An 18,295-nucleotide genomic window follows, 5' to 3' on the forward strand; every position below is an offset into this window, starting at 1 on the left:
AACCTGTCCCAGCCGGTCAGGCAGAGAAGGTATATTAAGGACTCCATCAGTGAGAGAATGTTAGCTGGCAGGGCCCAGGAGGAGAGCCTTCTCTGCCATTGCTTCTGTCCTCTGGAATATTCTCCCCCCAAAGGTGCAATGGGCCCTACCCTCTTGGCTTTCTGGAAAGAACTAAAGACCTGGCTCTGCCAGCTTACATGGGACAAGAAGAGTTTTAACCAACCCTGGAGATGGCTGGCACCCTGATGACATTCCCCAAGCCTAATACTCTCTAGTTACCATCAATCCTTGGAATATACTTATTATTTATTTAGGACTACTGTTATATTGTATTTTTAATTAATATTTATCTTTTCTGTAAACCACCCAGAGTCACTTTTTAATGAGAGAGGTAGTGACAATTTTGATAAATAAATAAATATAAAAAATGAAGAACTATGTTTTCAAAACTTCTCACAAACAGGAAGCTATCTATAAGAAGAGAATAATCAGTGTTGCTGGTTGATGGCTGAATTTGAGCAACAAATAAAAGCTATCATTACATTAATTTTATAGCTCCATCTTTATTAAAGTACAGTATTGCTATTTCATAGACACAATTACACTCTGCAGTTGTAGTAAGATTCTCAATATCAGATTTATTTTTCCCTACCTTTGATGAGAAGGTGGTAGAATTGGAGACAGAAATGTACAGATAACAAACGTCATATTAAATCAGTAATAATATTATAATAATAGAAATGATATAATGATTGGTAATGAAAATAATATTGAGATTATGCATTATTAACTTTTGTGGGTCCCCTACCCATAACCCACCCATCCCAGTCATAGCCATTTTTATTCTTGTTTTAATTGTGGTTTTTAACCTTTGTAAGCCACTCAGGTCATGTGTATCAGTCAATAGCCATAGAAATCAAAATAAATAAACGCTAAAATTGTATATGTAAAAGTTTCTGCCATAATTGTTATAAAACAAAAACACCTGAAAGAAATTATAATACTATAAATACTATTTCCACCAACATGGGAATTTTACTTTTGGGAGGAAAAGTACAAACATTATTTCATTTTGGCTTGCTTTCATAGTATCTACTGTGATGACTGACTACTGTAAAGAAAAATCAATCAATATACAGCTTTATCTGACAATGTTCATATTAGAATTGTTGTTTCACACCATGCTCAAAAAGTAAGAATATTCTTGAAAACAAAGGATGAACAAGCATTCTATTGTGACATCTATTTTCAGGTGACAAAAATGGTTAATGAAAATGATGGAATCCTATCATGGATACATGTACTTAATAGATCTATTAAGCACCTTTTAGGATACAAATTTCATGTAGCAAAGGAAATATTCTAACCATCTATGATGATACTATAAATACAACCCATGGTTGGGAACCAGGAGCAAGAAATAAATATTGTTATAATTCTTACTATTACTACCACACAAAAACTAAATATAATCTGTGGAAGCATTTTAAAAGGCAGAAGAGTCAAAGATTCTGTCTTATGAATCGTCACTATTACAGTTATTGGAAATAGCTGAAGTCCTGTCCCACAGAGTTCCCTCATCGTAGTTTTCTCAGATGGATCCTCTACCATCTGGAAAAGCAGGAGCTGGATAAAGAAGATGCCAAGATTGATCAGTAAGTACCTAGCTCAGAGCTACCTACTAACTTCTTCAGCCTTTTTGGCGCAGCTTCCAAATTCATGCCCACTACTATGTTCAGAACCAAACAGTAGAAAGGCATATGAGTGCCAGATTGTTTGAAAGAGTCTCTCAGAAGCTTTGGCCTATTTGGGAAAATGGCTTATTCAGCAATTGGTCATCACTCCCTTCTGCAACCAGTCTTATCAGTACCAGCATGTGTGGAGGCCAAGCATCTCCATTTTATAAGGCTCAAATGCTGAAACAAATTCAAATATTCTGTACCTATACTTGCAATGATATCCGTCTTTTAATAATGCTTTGCTGCTCACTCCTTTGAACTTGCTACTGATGGTGAAGCTTGAGAAATGCAACTCTGGACTAGATCATGCTCATGCTTTTGTGTACTTTTATTATGAATGCTTGAGTTGATTTTTACAAACCATTTTGTGTTGATTTTTAACAACCACAGGACCTATCACTAATTCAAACATACTAATAGGTTTCACACAGGGGAAATAATGCATTGGAAAGACTTTCTTACTGACAACTATTCTAAATCTTCATTTTAACTTATGGTATGTTTATTAAATCATTTTAGTTGTTCCTAAGAATGCTTCCCTGGTGGTTAGTGGCATGTGAAAAGGGCAGAAACAGAATGTGCAGATAGACATCTCAATACGGCATTACAAAATTAAGTGTTGTTCAAGGATCTGAACAATGTTGGAGGTTGAAATACTCTGTGTGTTGAGTATTCCTGACAGTGGAAAGCAGCTTTTATAACAGTAACAAATTATTTACAAGAAATATACTATGTTTATTGCTTGATTGTGTGCCTGGTGGTAACCTTGGCTTATCTGGGAAGCAAAGGTTACCACCGGGCACACAATCAAGCAGTAAACGTATGTTAATCAAGGAACTACCAGAGGAGCAAAACAAAACCCCCACCAGCACTGGCAAAGCATGCCACAGTATATAAATAGAGAGCAAACCCCATCTCATTTTAGCACTGAAGATGTTACTTAGCTGGGTAATTAAATGTTTGCAAGAAAAGAACCAAGCTCAGAGAATCCCAAGGACTCCACAGTTTAACCCTGAGCTACACATATTTGCCTCTATTGAGACTGATATTCATTGGCCTGAACTAGCCTAAAAGTGAGGATTATATGCCTCTCATCCACAGGGTGAGATGGGTTATTCCCATCCTCACTATATAAATGATATATGCATGAATAATCAAATTCTGGTTTAGAGTGAATCATGCTCTTACCTCCTATGCTTTGAGCAGGCTGTCCACATTCTATTACTGGTGTTTATCGGTGTAAAAGAATCTGAGAATTACCTGGAAGATGGGGGAGGGGGGAAGAAATGCTGCCTAAGAAATGATTAGATAAAAGGGGAAGGAGCCCCCAACTGAGTAAGGGGCAGAGAAAGAAACTTAAAAAGGACCTGCCCTAACTAATCAGGTGGTAAATAGGGATGGGAGAGATTTGTACTTTCAGACTTGCAAGGTTCTGTTAATGTAGCCTAACAATAAAGTAGAAATAGCTCAACTGGTCGAATTTCCTGTCTGGTTTACCTGGCAGGGCTGACAATCTGTTCTAGTGCAAATTTGCTGTAGTGACAGAGTACGAAGCTTTAGTGATAATATCATAGGTGCCAATCAATTTTGCTGCCAACCTCAGCTATAAAACCATAGGGTTTGTTCCCCCTGCTCCAGCTTGACTTGAAAAGGAAAAGTACATATGGATAAGCGCAATGAAATCCATTCCAAATCATACACATAGTGGTTAAAATATTGCTTTGTGCCTTAGATCTAATCCAGGCAATCATAAAAATAAGTCTGAGTCAGCAAACTATACAGTATATGATGTTCTGTTCCATGTAGAGTTTTTGAAATATTATTTTAATCAATGCAGCTGCAGTGCTTGAAATCTGAACAGGAAGACCCAACAAGTAGATTTTAGTCTCCTACCCCCAGATAGTTTTTCTGCTGTTAGTGTTTACTATGGTTTATCTTTTCAGTGCCCAAAACTCCCTAATGAGGTAACTTTGTAAGCAATTTTCATAACAGTAAGTTTAATTGTAGTAAAATGCAATAAATAGAAAAAGAGCAACAGCACAAAGAAAAAGAGAGACAGAAAAATCAATGAAAGCTTAACACAAATTAATCTTTAGATAAATACAAAAGTCTTATTTCATGTGGTATCAAAAATAAATTGGTTGCCTCTACGTGAGCTACCCACAAAAGAAAGCACAAAGATAAGGTGCCAAGGTAATAAAAGGTTCGGCCTTTTCCCACTGCTTCTTTGAATGGATGATGAATAGATTACAAACCACTTCCAATATTAAAACTTGGCAGATTGACATAGAAGGAGCTAGTCCCTATGGCGTCTTCACTGTGTGCTGCTCAGGATTCTAAAGGCCTGAAACAGTATCTTGAACTGGGCTTAGTAACCAGTGGTTTGAAGACTGATGGGAAGAGTTCAATAAACATGATGCTAATTATTAATCTAGCTGCCCTACTTTGTACTCTGTATACTTTTTCTGCTATCTTTGAGCACAGCCTCAAATACAAAACACTCTAATAATCTAACAGGAGGTTATCGCAGCATGAAGTTAACCTGTTATCATAACAAAGCCATCTTTGTCTAGAAAAAGCTGTAATTGGCACAACTGTTTTAGAGTGAAGAGTGTTAGCTTCTTCCAAGGTCATCGGGCTTTAAGGGAACAAAGGATCTATCTCAGTACAGCAGACTTGTTCCTTATGGAGAGAGGCAGCACAGTTCAGAAATGGCAACATATCATTTCCTGAATCAGATTCACTATCTAACAGCACTTTCACATTGTCAGATTAATTGCCACCCACTCAGCTGCTTTCCTCTAGAAATGTTAATGAGTGTTGAATTAGTATAGGGCTCAGAGAAGAGATTAAAATTAAGGTCTTTATTATTATTATTATTGCTACATTCTGCCAGTGCTCAGATCACACAAAGGAACAGAATGAATTGTCCCCAAATTTAATTCCTAGGCTGAATAAAATCAGAAAGGGTTAATTCACTCTGCCTGGCTGCCTCATTGTCAGAACAGACAGGAAACCTATTCTGGAGGGCAAAAACAGATGATGTCACCCTCTATTAATCCTCTACACACCATCGAAGCAACCTCAGAGTATGCTTTTTCTGCTCCATTTCTAAAGTACACTTTTGCATGTTATGTCACCTTGAGCACTTCTGTCCCATTTGGATAATGTGCTTCAGTTCGTTGCAGACTAATTCCAATACTTCATTGGTTTCTTTTCACACTTTCAACGGAGGCAGTGCATTCTCTAATACCTTTCAAAGCTGCCTTTCACAATGGCTATAATTCTTGCCTTGTAAACAGAAGGTCACTAGTTTGAAACCCAGCAGATTTCTTAAGTTACATTTTCCCCTTAGCTTCTTAATTTTTCATGTGTTTTTGTTCCTTAAAGTCCAATGGTGCACCCTTTTATCATTTTTCCATTCATCTGAGATAGAGAGAAATTCCCAAATAACCCAAATAACAAATTGGAGGGATGGTGTTGTTGGTTTTGGTTTTGTTTGCATTTTGATACTTTGTATATATAAATTCAATTTCACTATGTATATATGCATGTACATAGGTACACCCACATATATGCATGCATGCACATGCACATGCATACATATTCATTAAAATATATGTGTTCAGGAAGATCCACCCACAGAAAGGAAAGCAATTGACAGAGCACAGTGGTATGTCCAGTGAGAGAACACGACAGCATACAGTCTAGACTGAATACTTTGCAACCAGCTGCCAAAGTGTCTCAGTCTGGACAAGATCTTCTTAAGCTGGCTGAGAATCAAACCAACACAAAAGCAGTTTAAGTATGGCTATGTGCTAAGACTGGACTAGTAGTACCCTGCATTTTTTTTAAAGAAGAACATATCTACAGGATGTTCTTACCCCTTCCACATCCTCTCTCCCCTAGATAAGGCAGCTAAACTCTAAAAAGAAAAAAAAAAGCTATATAGTGTGTAGAAGGAGTTGTTTAGAAACTATGGGAGGAAAAATGCCAAGTAGAGAAACTGATGGAGAGAAAAACTGGCACTAGTGTAGCCAAGAGGAAGGTGAGATACCACAACTTTCTTGCGTGGTGTCCCATCAACCTTGACAGTACCAAAAGGTCAATCTTTCCAGCCAAAGGACATTATGGAGCAAATACAACTTCCTTTTTTTAAACATATTATTTTGTGAAGAGACTACACACACAAGGAAGAAGTAATGGGAAAACACAAGGAGATAAAACAAGAGGATTACAAAAGGAAGAAAAATGATGTTGGGATCCCTTGTAAAATTCCACATTCAAGGCAGTGCAATCGCACAATAAAAAATTCATCTGGTTGTACCCTTTGTGTGTCCTGATTATGCTGGCTGGGGAATTCTGGGAGTTGAAGTGCACATATCTTAAAGTTCCTGAGGTTGAGAAACACTGATCTAGATTACCAAAAAGTTTGATTCAGTCAGTTCTATCCCCTTCCTCAAATGTATTTGCCCCAATTCTGATCAGATTTAAAAGGTTTAAAAAAGTATTCTTTTCATTTATAAAGAAGTGTGGAAATTAAATGCTATTTCATTGAAATAATTTGCATGAGTAAACATGGCATTTTAATCAGATTAAAAAACAAAAATAGAATGCAAATTTTGTCTGAGTTAACCACTGAAAATGGCATTAACAGCTAAAGTCAATTTGAAAAGGTCCTCTCTTATGTTACCATGTGGGAAACATTCAAGTGGGTCTCCATAAAGCTAATGAAAAATATACTGCTGAGAGAGATCTCTTTTCAATATAGATTTTAAATATTAATAGGAGTATTAATGATATGTTCTTAACTTTGTCCAGCGACATATTGAAAAAGACAATACTATACGATTCCTGTATCAATTTAATATCAATGAAAATGGGATTATTGGTATCGACAGAAGGTTGAGATTGCATAGATGACTAATGTTACTTAGCTTAAGAGTACAATATTCTGAGCTTCTCAAAATGTAAAGGGAAAGCTTCCCTTAAATTTGCATGAACAATGTGGTATCCAGCAATATATTTTATAAAGATTTACACCATGACCTAACAAACTGTGATAACAGAAGTTATCTGCTTTTTCGTAGCTCCGTTCAACAATTCACTACAGTGACCTATTCCAAAATACATAATGTCTTGTCAACAGCAACATGGGGGAATCTATTGCCCAAAGACCAAATCTGCGTTCAGGAAGGCACCAATCAGTTCCACAAAGATTTGAAGCACAAACAGCTCTGCATCTTTAATCCTGGTATCTTCAAGCCTTGAAAGGATTTTTAATGATTTTTGACATTATTTTTCTATTTACATAGTGATTTGGGGGGGGGGGGGGGTGGATATGTCTGGGTGCCCTGAAACACTTCAAAGGCTTTCAGAAGCTTTAGTGTCTATGATAACCTAGGGAGTTGATCTTTTTCTTTGTCTTCACTGAAAACAGACCTTTGATCTATGAAAGAAACTAGGTTGCGCTATCTTACCCGCATGCTGACTTTGTTTGCTCTAGCTCCTTTTGCCTCCTTTCCTCTAAAACTACAAACTTATACAAGCTAAGATTAGGATGACTATACTTTCTGGTTTGACTTGAGACAGTCATGATTTATGTTTGTTGTCCTGATGTTCATCTGGTTTACCATTTGTCCCAGATTTTCAAGCCTCAGGAATACTTACTCTGTTATTGTAAGGCCCCAGGCAGCTGCTGCCTTCTTTCCCACAGCAACGTGCGTGCAAGCCAGTGCTGCAGAGGAGAAAGTGGTGGCACGCACGGCATCACTGAGAAGAATAAGGTGTTGCTGCACAAGCTGGCTCTGTGGGAAAGAAAGCATAGCTGCACAAACCAGGACTAAGGGGAAGAAAGTAGCAGCTGCTGTGGTGGGTGGGGCCTTGAAAAGGAGGCAATAGCAGGGAAAGTGCCTGGTGCCACCTTCCTCTCTCAGCACCAGCTGGCACACTTTCTACTTCTGCTTCCCCTGAGCCTGCTAGTTTGTGCTCTGATGACACAAGAATCAAAGCTGAAACTGCCAGAGGTTCTGTAGGATAGAAAGCGAGGTCAGTGGGAAATCAAAGAGAGGCTGAGAAGTCCCATCATGGAGAAAGTAGTCCATCTGAATGCTTTTGCTACAATGTTTTTATATCATTTGTCTAGAATTATCTATTTTATTGTTTGCTGGTGCTTTTTATTTTGCAATAAACCCTTGTGGCAGAAATGAGCATAAAAAAGCAGAAGCATTGATTCTTTATTTTGTCCTGGACTGACTAGCTCATTCTTCTTGCAGTGAAGTACTCCACAGTACTCTTAGTGACTTTCTGCAAATCCATAATTTAAAGATATTTATCGTTTTTCTGTCATTTTTTTTCAGTGCCCGGCTTTCATAGATGTACATTACCTCTAGAAAACTCATTGCTTTAATTATTCTGATATTTGCTGTCATAGAAATATTTTTAATACGTCATGATATTTTCAAAGTTTATCATTGTCTTCTTCTCTAGAATTAATCCTCCTTTTTCTTTTCAACACACTATTGACTTTTATTTTTGATCCCAAAAAATACAAAACTATCTACCACTTTCAGTTCTTCACCATCAGCTGTGAATTCTTGTTGGCTGTCGTTACTTTTGTCTTCTTGATATTTATCATTAACTCAATTTTTTCACTCTCCATTTTTACTTTCATAATGAGCTCTTCTAAAATTTCTTTACTTGCAACTAACGAAGTGCTGTTATCTGTGTATCTCAAATTGTTAGTGCTTCAACCTCCATTTTTTATTTCAGTTATCATATCTTCTAATCCTGACACTCTTATATTTGCTGCACATGTTAAACAGATGTGGAGGTAATGTGCATCCTTGTTTTACTCTTTTCCCTATTCTCAACCTCCACGTTTCTTAAAAATCAGTTCTTATTGTAGCTTCATGTTTATTTTGCATGTTCCTCAGAACAATAATCAGATAGTCTATCATACCCTTTAACATATTTCTTTAAATAACTGGTCTTTCCAAAATCAAAGGTCTTGGTGTATATCATAAAGCAAAGGAAACTTTTCCTTCTTAAATACTCTTACTCTTTCCATTATCCATCTTCTAATAGCTATCTGATCTCATCTCTCTGCCTTTCTGAAATCTGCTTGATCATTTTGAATTTCTCCATCCATATATGCATAGCATGATTATTCTTTGAAAGTTATTAGGCAAAACATTTCCTGTGTGAGGAAGAGACAGAAGAGAGAAATTACTAAATACTTGCCTCAAGCAAAAGCATATTGAGTATATTTAATACAGCAGGTGGTAGCAGCTAGGCAACCTAAGCTGATCTTGGATAGCTAAAGAAAATGTATGTTAAATCAAATGAAGTTTTTTCTGGGCTTCACTTACTTTTTGGAAAGCGGTTTTCAGAATTCGTGGAAGGCCAGAAATATCCCATGGATTGCAAAAAACTGTAAATGCTTATTTGAAGGGAAATGTATCGTTGGGAAAATTTCTCTGCTGAATTCCTGGAGAAATGAGCATTTCATGCTCAAATAAGATCCACACATGTTAGTTCAGATAATCATTTGCTAGCCTGCTTGATCACAGCATGAATAAAACAGTTACAAGAATCTAACTAAAGATACAGCTAATAGTGAAAGAGTTATCTTTGTGCTGATTCAAATCATCTACTTCAAAGCTATTTTCCTATTTAGTTCTTGAGCATTAGAAATAATTTTATTGTTGACTTCTATGTCATTAAGTGGATACCTACAAAACAATAGCACTTAATAACTTATCAGCTGATAAGCTTCAATTCCAGTGCTACTGAACTGTGCTATCATTTGAAATTACCATTAAAATCACTCAATTTTTGTGAATATTATTGACAATACTAAAATTTAAAAGTGTATGTGTGTGTGTGTGATTTTGACTCTTCAAAAAAAACTGGTCTATTTATTTATAATACTACTCTAAGCTGAATTTATTGGTCCTCCATGACATTATATAGTGAAATTTCTGCTTGGTAATGTCAAAATAATTAAAGCAATTCACTAGGGCTTCTAGAATGGTTTATCTAGAAAGTTAGGCTCTCCCTTTCAATAGCCTTTATTTACAGCTTTGACTTATTAAGCAGGCATGGTAAAACTTAATAGAACTCAACAATATTAAGCTGGGACATACATTCCCACTGGGAGCAAGTAGGAAAAATATTGAATCTTACAAGTATATTGATATAATACATTCACCAGATTGCACAATGCAAAGAAAGAACATTTGTATGGAAAATGTATGGAGATAACAGGGAAGCAGTTTATATGAAACTTTTCTAGCATCTCTTGATTTGCTTTCAATTCAGTCTCCTATGAAATGTGTTAGACAGCAAAGAACAGGGATTCATCAAATAAAGAGAGGTATTCTATATGAGAGTATATTGGGTGGATTCATCAGAACTAGAGCTTAGCATATTAAAATCCACAGTAAATTCTGTTGGGAAGGTAATTGATTAATGAAGAGGAGGAAACATATGAAGTGTCACTCACAGAATACAATACCTGCAAAGAAACTACATTATATCCCAAATAGCCATAGCTTGCTCAAGACAATAGCCTGACTCCCCTAGAGAATGGAACTGCTTTGTGCCACTCTGACAACCTAATATGAGCATATAATGGGGAAAAGAATTACTTTTGTTACCATGGCAAAAGTTGGATTTTTCAAAGAGCTAATGCAGCAGTTCTTCAGCTACTGCTCTTTTCAGAGAAGAATGCAGGCAATAGAAAAAGGGATTATTAGGTTTTTCTGATCTCGATCTCTCTCTCTCAATATCTGTAATATCTTAGCATCAGAAGATGTGGCTTCCAGCACAGGAAAACCAGAAAGAGCAAATATGAGCTTTATGACTCTTCAGTAAACAATTCTCTCTGGGCCACTTCACATCTTACAAAGGTGATTTCAGAATTGATTTGAGAACTGCATCAGTTATAGTAAGTGGGATTCCATGTGATGAAAACTGTGTAATGCAGGTCAGTGTTTTTCAAACTTGCTAACTTTAAGATATGTGGACTTCAACACCCAGAATTCCCCAGCCAGCAGAATTCCCCAGTCACCATTATACATACATACATACTTACATGCATGCATGTATATGTGTGTGTATACATACATATACACAGACACAGACACACACATATTCAGAGAGAAGCACATAGGGAGTATTAGATGAAGGTGTGGATTTATTCTCTATTGCCTCAGAGAGCAGAACCAGAAGCACTGGGTTAAATTTAAAAGGAAGCGGGTTGAGGCTCAGTTCCCAGGAGGAACTATTCCAAAATCCCTTTAGAGGGACCATTACCAAGGCATTTCCTATCCTAGATCTGTTAATGTGATTTTTATTTTCTAAGTAAAACACTTGATCTCTATAAAAGTGCATTCTCTAGCCAATGAAGATTTTTTAAATGTTAGTTTTGTCTGCTAGGGTATGACCTCTCAAACTTAATTTTGTGTCATCTTCATGTTAGATGTGTATTCACTTCCTTCTTCATTCAGCTCTGTAATATAAATATTAAGGAGCACAGGACCTAGCACAGAGGCTCATAAAACCCCTCCCCCCAATACCTCTCTCTATTTTGATGAAGAACCATTGATAAGCACTTTTTGAGTATGATTTTTGAGCCAACTATTATCTCCTTAATTTTTAATGACATCAACTGAGATTTAGGTAGCTTGCTTTTTCTCCTCCTCCCAATCTTTTTATTCTCAAGTACTGTAATTCTGAGAAGTATTTTTGTTTGAAGAACAAAAAAATAAAAATTGCTTTTCATAAACAAGATCACTATAAAACAGAAGATGATATTAGCAAGACTGGAATAATGTCAAATTTTGTTAAATTACAAAAATATTTAAGGAAACACAAATAACTGTGTATTTTAATAGGCATGGAATGTTGACTGACAGTTAAAGGAGAAAAGTGGAGAATAATGATGGTGGGCATGGTTGGAATTCTTTAAAAAGCATTCTGCACTATAACATTTTATTTCAGATATGACAGAAAGTTTTGAGGATGGATACTCTACTTTCTATGTAGGTTCAGCTATAGCTTGCCAGTTGTGTGGTTGATATATATTTATTGAATATATTTATTGAATATATTTATTTATATTTATATATAATATAAATATGTATACATTCATTGATCTCCTCTTCTCCAGGAGCTCAAAGCACTGTTCCAGTTTTTCCACTAATAACAATCCTGTTAAATTGGTTAAGTTGCTGAGAGATGGTGGCTGGCCAAAAGTCCCCTAGTGAACTCCTACAGCTTCCCAATCTTTCCTTACCCCTACAGTGCACTGTACATGTTTTGCTGTGCTTTAAAATCAGTGCTGTTCCATTCCCAAGTACTATATGAACAAGAAGCAGTTAACAGAATCCACTCCAGAAATGCCTGAGTACATAAGAAAAGAACAAGATTTCTGTTTTACTAGCATTGGGCACTCTAATATGCTAGTAAAGATTCAAAAGGGATATTTGCAAGTTAATGATAATATAGTCTATGTACAACATCTTGTACACACCTATATGCAGCACATTAACCAATGCAAAAGGACAAAAGACAGATTTTTCCTCCCAATGCAAGATATATTATAGCTTTTTTTGCCATCTTCATTTTTCCCATGCTGATGCCTTGATGGAGGTTACTAGGCTTGTCAATTGATATAAAAACTGATGAACCCTGGAAAATTGTACAACAGATTCATTAGTGATCACTGCAGTTGATAGCTCTTTGCAGCAAACTGCACAGATGAAATAACATACATCGGCTGTCATCTTGCTACCTAATGCAAGATCCATGAATTTACAGCAAAAAATCTACCAGGTCGGTCTGCTCAATTTACCCAACCTTTCATATCATGACTAGTTATAAAATGCACTTTAGTCTCACTTTATGTAGATTCCCCATAAAGCACAGCTGCTAAAATAATATTCATAGAGCCAGTTAATATACAATTGCTTTTCAGAGCTGTGAAAAATCTATGCATGTCTAAACAGCTTCAGGTGGTCATACACGTGGCAATTCTTCTACCCATTCTTGAAGGAGAAATCAATGTATATCATTGTATAGAGACTCACATACACACTTTGCATCACATTTCTGGATGGGCAGTATGTGAATTTTCCATTATTCATCATTTTTCCTGCCATTGCTATTCCACTATTTTCAGGTGCCCATCTGTTATATAAACTAATGATTAAATATTAACTTTTCTACCTTCATTATGCAAGTTGCAATATTATGTATGTATGAGCTAAAAAATAAAAGGAGGGTAGGCAGTCTGATGCTTGGACTACCATTCTCACAATTCTGTGCTACTAGCATTGCATGTTGGGGCTTATGGGAGCTGAAATACAAACTGTCTCTTCCTGGACTTAAGGTAGTTGCCTTTAGAGAGAATAGGCACCGTTAAGAAGGGAAGTAGCAGATGAGCAAAAGGCTACAGGCAAACCTTCTCATTTACAACCAACTTGTGCATGGGGAAGATTCAATTATAAATCAAGTTGGCATTTAGCAGTAGTATAAATAGACAGAAAAAAAGCTGCTTAGGCAATTTCAGACACTCTAGTTGAGGAAAAAACAAGAAAAGGACATTGTGGCTGCCAGTTTCATTTGCAGCCTTGTATTTAGGGCATTGGTAAGTAATTTGCCCTAGGGTTTTTTGTTTTTTTTAATTAGGACCCCTGAAACCCTTTCTGGTCACTGAAAATTTCTTTCACCCTGAGATGGGAAATACATCTCTGATGTACTATTATGTTCATTTCATCCCTCAGCGAGCAAGAACTGATGATCCTGAAATTAGTTATACATAGAAAATATGTTATTTTATTTTCCTTAGAGAACCTTACATTTGAACCTGAAACAAATTATTTCTTACAGCTGTTAAAGGGGCTGGGAGAAGAGGATATGGGCAGGACGCTGTATAAAGGTGAAATAGGCTGGCATAGGGGGGGGTGGCATTGATAAGGAAAGCAACTTTGAAAAGATAAAGAAAAATGAGCAGTAAAGGAAAGGAAAAGGATTTGGAGAAATGGAGCAAGAAGAGAATTATTTTGTGCAAATTAAATTTAAATTAGAAAGGATGACACTCACTCTGATCTTGTCAGCTGAAGTATTATTTTCTATGAGCGGGTGGTAATAAGAAAGATATACATATACCAATGTCTGTAAACCTGCTTCCTCCTTTTGGCTAGTAATAATAGAGCTGCTACTACTGGCTATTTATCAGGAGGACAAATAAACATGAAAGTTACAGACAGAAAACACACCAGCTCTATTAAAGTGGCAACTGTACTAAGAGGAGGGTAGTGGTAAGAAAAACTATAAAAAGCTGGACCTCTGAGGGGTGTCTCTTAACCCAATCCTTCCGCTCTTAGTCAATCCTTCTTTGAAGCAGGGCGCAGAACCGAATATTCTTTGCTTTGTATGCTGTTCCTCTGCTCCTGTACATGTTCCCTTCTGAATGCACAAGCACAGAGCAGATGTCTTCAAAGGCAACAATCACTCTAGCTTAAGGAAAGTAAATAATCTGAGACAGGACTTACACGAAAGGTTCTATGAAACGTAGGACCTTTGTCCCTTTTTTATCTCAGACAGTGGAAATCACTGTAATGCTTCATTTAGAGTAACAGCCATCATGTACACCAGGTTGGCCAAACCTGTCAAGCTGGATTTTGCTCATTTCTTTTTTCAACTTAAAGTTTATTCCATACCATTTCTGTCTTGGCTTCATTTAAAAAAACAGGTTGCATGGAAATATATATCCCATTTGGGTGTGTGTTTTCTTTCCTAATATATTAATATTTTTATGACTTTTTTCTGAACCAAAAGCTTTTTGGTATTAACTTGTTCCTAATTTTAGGGATGCAGAGATTAACCCAGAAACTTCAGAAACAGTCTCCTGTAGATGGTCTAGAGTACCGAATCCGGTCTGATGCTTGGATTTGGAGTGAAAATTTTAAAAGAAAATAAAATAGAGCTCTATTCTTCCATAAAAACTATCTAACATATTTATGATTTTTTCAGAAGAATGGAATGAAAATTTCAGGCAAATCTGGAATAATGAAGCATGAAATATGCTAATTTTCACCCCCCCCAAAAAAATCAGGGGAAGTTTGGCTAAATTGTTTTAAAAGCTGACTTTTTAAAAAGAAAGTGTCTTTTTTAAAAAAAGGGGGGGTAGGATTTCATTAAATTTATAAAAATAGTATAAAATTTGGCTCAGCTGCGCAACACACACAATGCTGGGAGAACCAAAGGTGTGGGCTGATTTCAAGGGTGGTGCAAAGGCCTTGTGTTGAAATGCTCTATATATTGCACATGACTAAGGATTCCTTAGATCATTGCTAGTTAAACGTTTGGCTGGACTTCAATACTGAGAACAATTTTATGAAAAATTCATGCCAAATTTCAGTCTGATAAATTAAATGATATTTGTGGCGGGGAGGGAAGAGGTCTCTCAAGGAAAGATGATGTAGTTTGGCGATTATTAGGGTTGAGGAGATATGCAATGGATTAGTCTACTATCTTTTCCATTTACATGGAGCTACCAAACAGCAGAACTAAAAAATCTCCCCATCTTCCAAGAAGCTTAGCAGTTATGGCTTTAGGAGAATGCTTCTGCTTTGAAAGGAAGCCTGTTCATTCCTGAAATCCAATACTCTATTTTTCTCCTCCAGACCATGAGTTTTTTTTAATAAAATACACAAGCACTGTTGTTTTATTTATTTATCTGCAAAGAAGCATATAGATCAGGACTGGAGCTTCAGTGAGGTTCCAGGCTTTACAGTTCCATCCAGAAGATATGAAAATCTTTACACCCAACACACAACTTGACCTTTAAGATTTGAATTTGTAAAAGTGGAGATACTAGTACATAACTGCATTCTGGTGTATATATAATTTTGAAAATTGTTCTCAGTATTGAAGTCCAGCCAAATGTTTAACTAGCAATGATCTAAGGAATCCTTAGTTATGTGCAATACATAGAGCATTTCAACAAAAGGCCTTTGCACCACCCTTGAAATCAGCCCATATCTTTGGTTCTCCCAGCATTGTGTGTGTTACGCAGCTGAGCTAATTTATTTTCAGCTCAGCTGCAGTGTAACCAAAACTGAAGAAAAGAAAAGAAAAGAAAAGAAAAGAAAAGAAAAGAAAAGAAAAGAAAAGAAAAGAAAAGAAAAGAAAAGAAAAGAAAAGAAAAGAAAAAAGACATTCTTTCTATTAGTAAATTTGAAGCCCTGGGCAGTCTGATTTCCCATTGAGAAACTCTTTCTTCAGCCTACTTCCTAAGCTTCAATTGACACTGAATTCAGCTCTCAGGTCCACAAAGTAGAAAAAAATGCATGAGGGCTTGACAGTTCATGTAAATGCACACTTCCCTGCAGAATCATCTTAGCACAGAGTCAGAGCTGCTTTGACTGTTTGTATTACCTTGTAATGTGTTCACAGTAACTCAGGTGAAGGGACCTGGGATGACAACAATTCTATTTGCCTCTTCTGCAAGTGGCCAGCCAGCATACAAACTACCGTATTTGACAAGTGAAACTGCCAATAGCTTGTCTCTGCAAACAGACTTCCTCCAATCATGAGCCTTATGCAACTGACGTCAGCTGATGCTGAACAAACCAATTGGAACACATCCCATTGGAGGTGGAGAGTGTGGGGCAGTGCACAGATGCGACAGGGTCAGTAATGTCAGAGCATTCTGAGCCCATAAAGATGTTGGAAAATAAAAAAAAATAAAGAAGCGAATGTCTTACTCTGCAAAATTCAAACTGAATGTAATCAGTTATGCAAAAGAGCATGGAAATAGACCTTCAGAGAGACAGTTTGGACCTCCTCCCACTGAGTGTATCATGTAAATGTTGCCTAATTACTAAATAAAAATGTGTTCTGCTTTATTTTTAAAATATTGATTTCTTAATTTTGGGCTGGAAAAGTGGGGGTCGTCTTATACATGAGGGGATCTTATTAATGGAAAAATACAGTAACAGGTTATTTTGAACAACTGCTCAAAAAGCATGGGGGACTAGCAAATTATTTTTTCTTCCTCTATGTGCAGAGCTGAGGGGAAGGGAGGGAAGTTTGTTGCCCTCTCCACAGGCCACCTTCACATTCCTGGTGGCTATCTAGAACAGTTTAGACACCTGCTCTTCCTCTCTCTCATCACTGCTGCACTACACGGCTATAGTTATTGCTAGTAGGAAAAGTGTCCGGTTGAAAAATTACCATCATACTACCCTTTCATCTAGGAAGAAGGTTTTAATGCAACAAAATGAGCTGGCATTTTTGTAATTCAGTTATCCTTGCTCAGGTTTAATTATTTTTTTTACTTGTGAATGGCCAAACAACTGCACACAGTGTGTACTGACAAGTGATTGGGTACATGTGCTACCAATTTATTTTTCTTCCTTTTTCCATGGATTTAGCGGTTGTAGCCTTAGAACCTGCAATAGCTTGGGGTGGTGCACTGAGGGAATTATTATTTTGCACTGGCCTTCTGCTCAGAGGTACAGTATTTTTTTTTTCTTCTTTCCATCTGTGTAGATGTGTTTGTTTTTTTATAAATTTTAATCATGTATTTATTGTTTTAACTTGATGTAAACCGCCCAGAGTCCCCCATTGCGGGGAGATGGGCGGGGATAAGTCTATGTATGTATGTATGTATGTATGTATGTATGTATGTATGTATAAATAAATAAATTGATGGGTTTGTGGGGTACCTACCTATTCTTGTGTTTCACAGTTGGTAGAAGTAAGAACAACCTCAGGTGACTTTCAGTGTAGCTTGTAAAAGGTAGTGAAAACAGTGCTGCATAGCAATGGCCACAATGTTAAGTTCGAAGGAAGGAGTAGCTAGAAGACCAGGTGTACAAGCTAAGGAAGCCTTCTTATAGCAAGGAGGTCATGGCAAGCTTGGGAAAGAACTATGGTACTGTACATTCCACCTACCTTGCCTACTGCTAATTTGCAGAAGTCTACTAGAAGAAGCAGTTTCTGGAAAGATATTTGTGCTCTCATAAAACAGATGGTGAAGGAGATGCGTCATTGTGTTCTGGGAAGGGAAGGTTAATTGGTTAATATTGTACTGCTTGCTTAGAGGAACATACTTCATTAGAAACCTCCACATTAAACCAGCAGCACAGACGTGCAACATAAATCTGGTCTTTAATGCTTCAGTGACAAAAACAAAGAGGAAAAAGCACAGAACGTTAGGCCTGAAAACACGAGGCAACATCACCTACTGTTTGGAGGTATTGCTGATATAATAATTACAATAGTTTGAAGGTGCCCCCTGTGGGAAGAGTAAGCATGGTGTACAATGTTACTCAGGTCACAGATGGAGGAGATAACATAGCTATGAAAAATATTGCTTTGAGCTACTCACATACTAACTTAGTAACTGATGGTACTTTGCACCATTAGAAGTTTAGTGACTGTGGTTTTTTAAACAATGTGTTTTAAGACTGTAACAAAGCTTCTTGAAATGTTATTAGGTTATTTCTGAAAGGCTGATTTATTGTACATTGCTGCCAAAA

General features: G+C 36.8%; 1 long non-coding RNA gene across 2 annotated transcripts in view; it reads right to left on the reverse strand.

Annotated features, from left to right (window-relative positions):
* The window catches only part of LOC112542741 (uncharacterized), a 107,277-nt gene extending 99,732 nt beyond the window's left edge, over nucleotides 1–7,545 (reverse strand). For both annotated transcript variants that reach the window (XR_015796722.1, XR_003086356.2), the window contains exon 1: nucleotides 7,410–7,545. This is a non-coding gene — a long non-coding RNA (uncharacterized LOC112542741). The remainder of the gene's footprint in view (nucleotides 1–7,409) is intronic.
* Between the last annotated feature and the right edge of the window lie 10,750 nt (nucleotides 7,546–18,295).

Source organism: Python bivittatus, unplaced genomic scaffold (assembly GCF_059951505.1).
Source record: "Python bivittatus isolate LINGU-HERP-01145 unplaced genomic scaffold, Pbiv_v1 ctg000350_np1212, whole genome shotgun sequence".
NCBI classification, from domain to species: Eukaryota; Metazoa; Chordata; class Lepidosauria; order Squamata; family Pythonidae; genus Python; species Python bivittatus.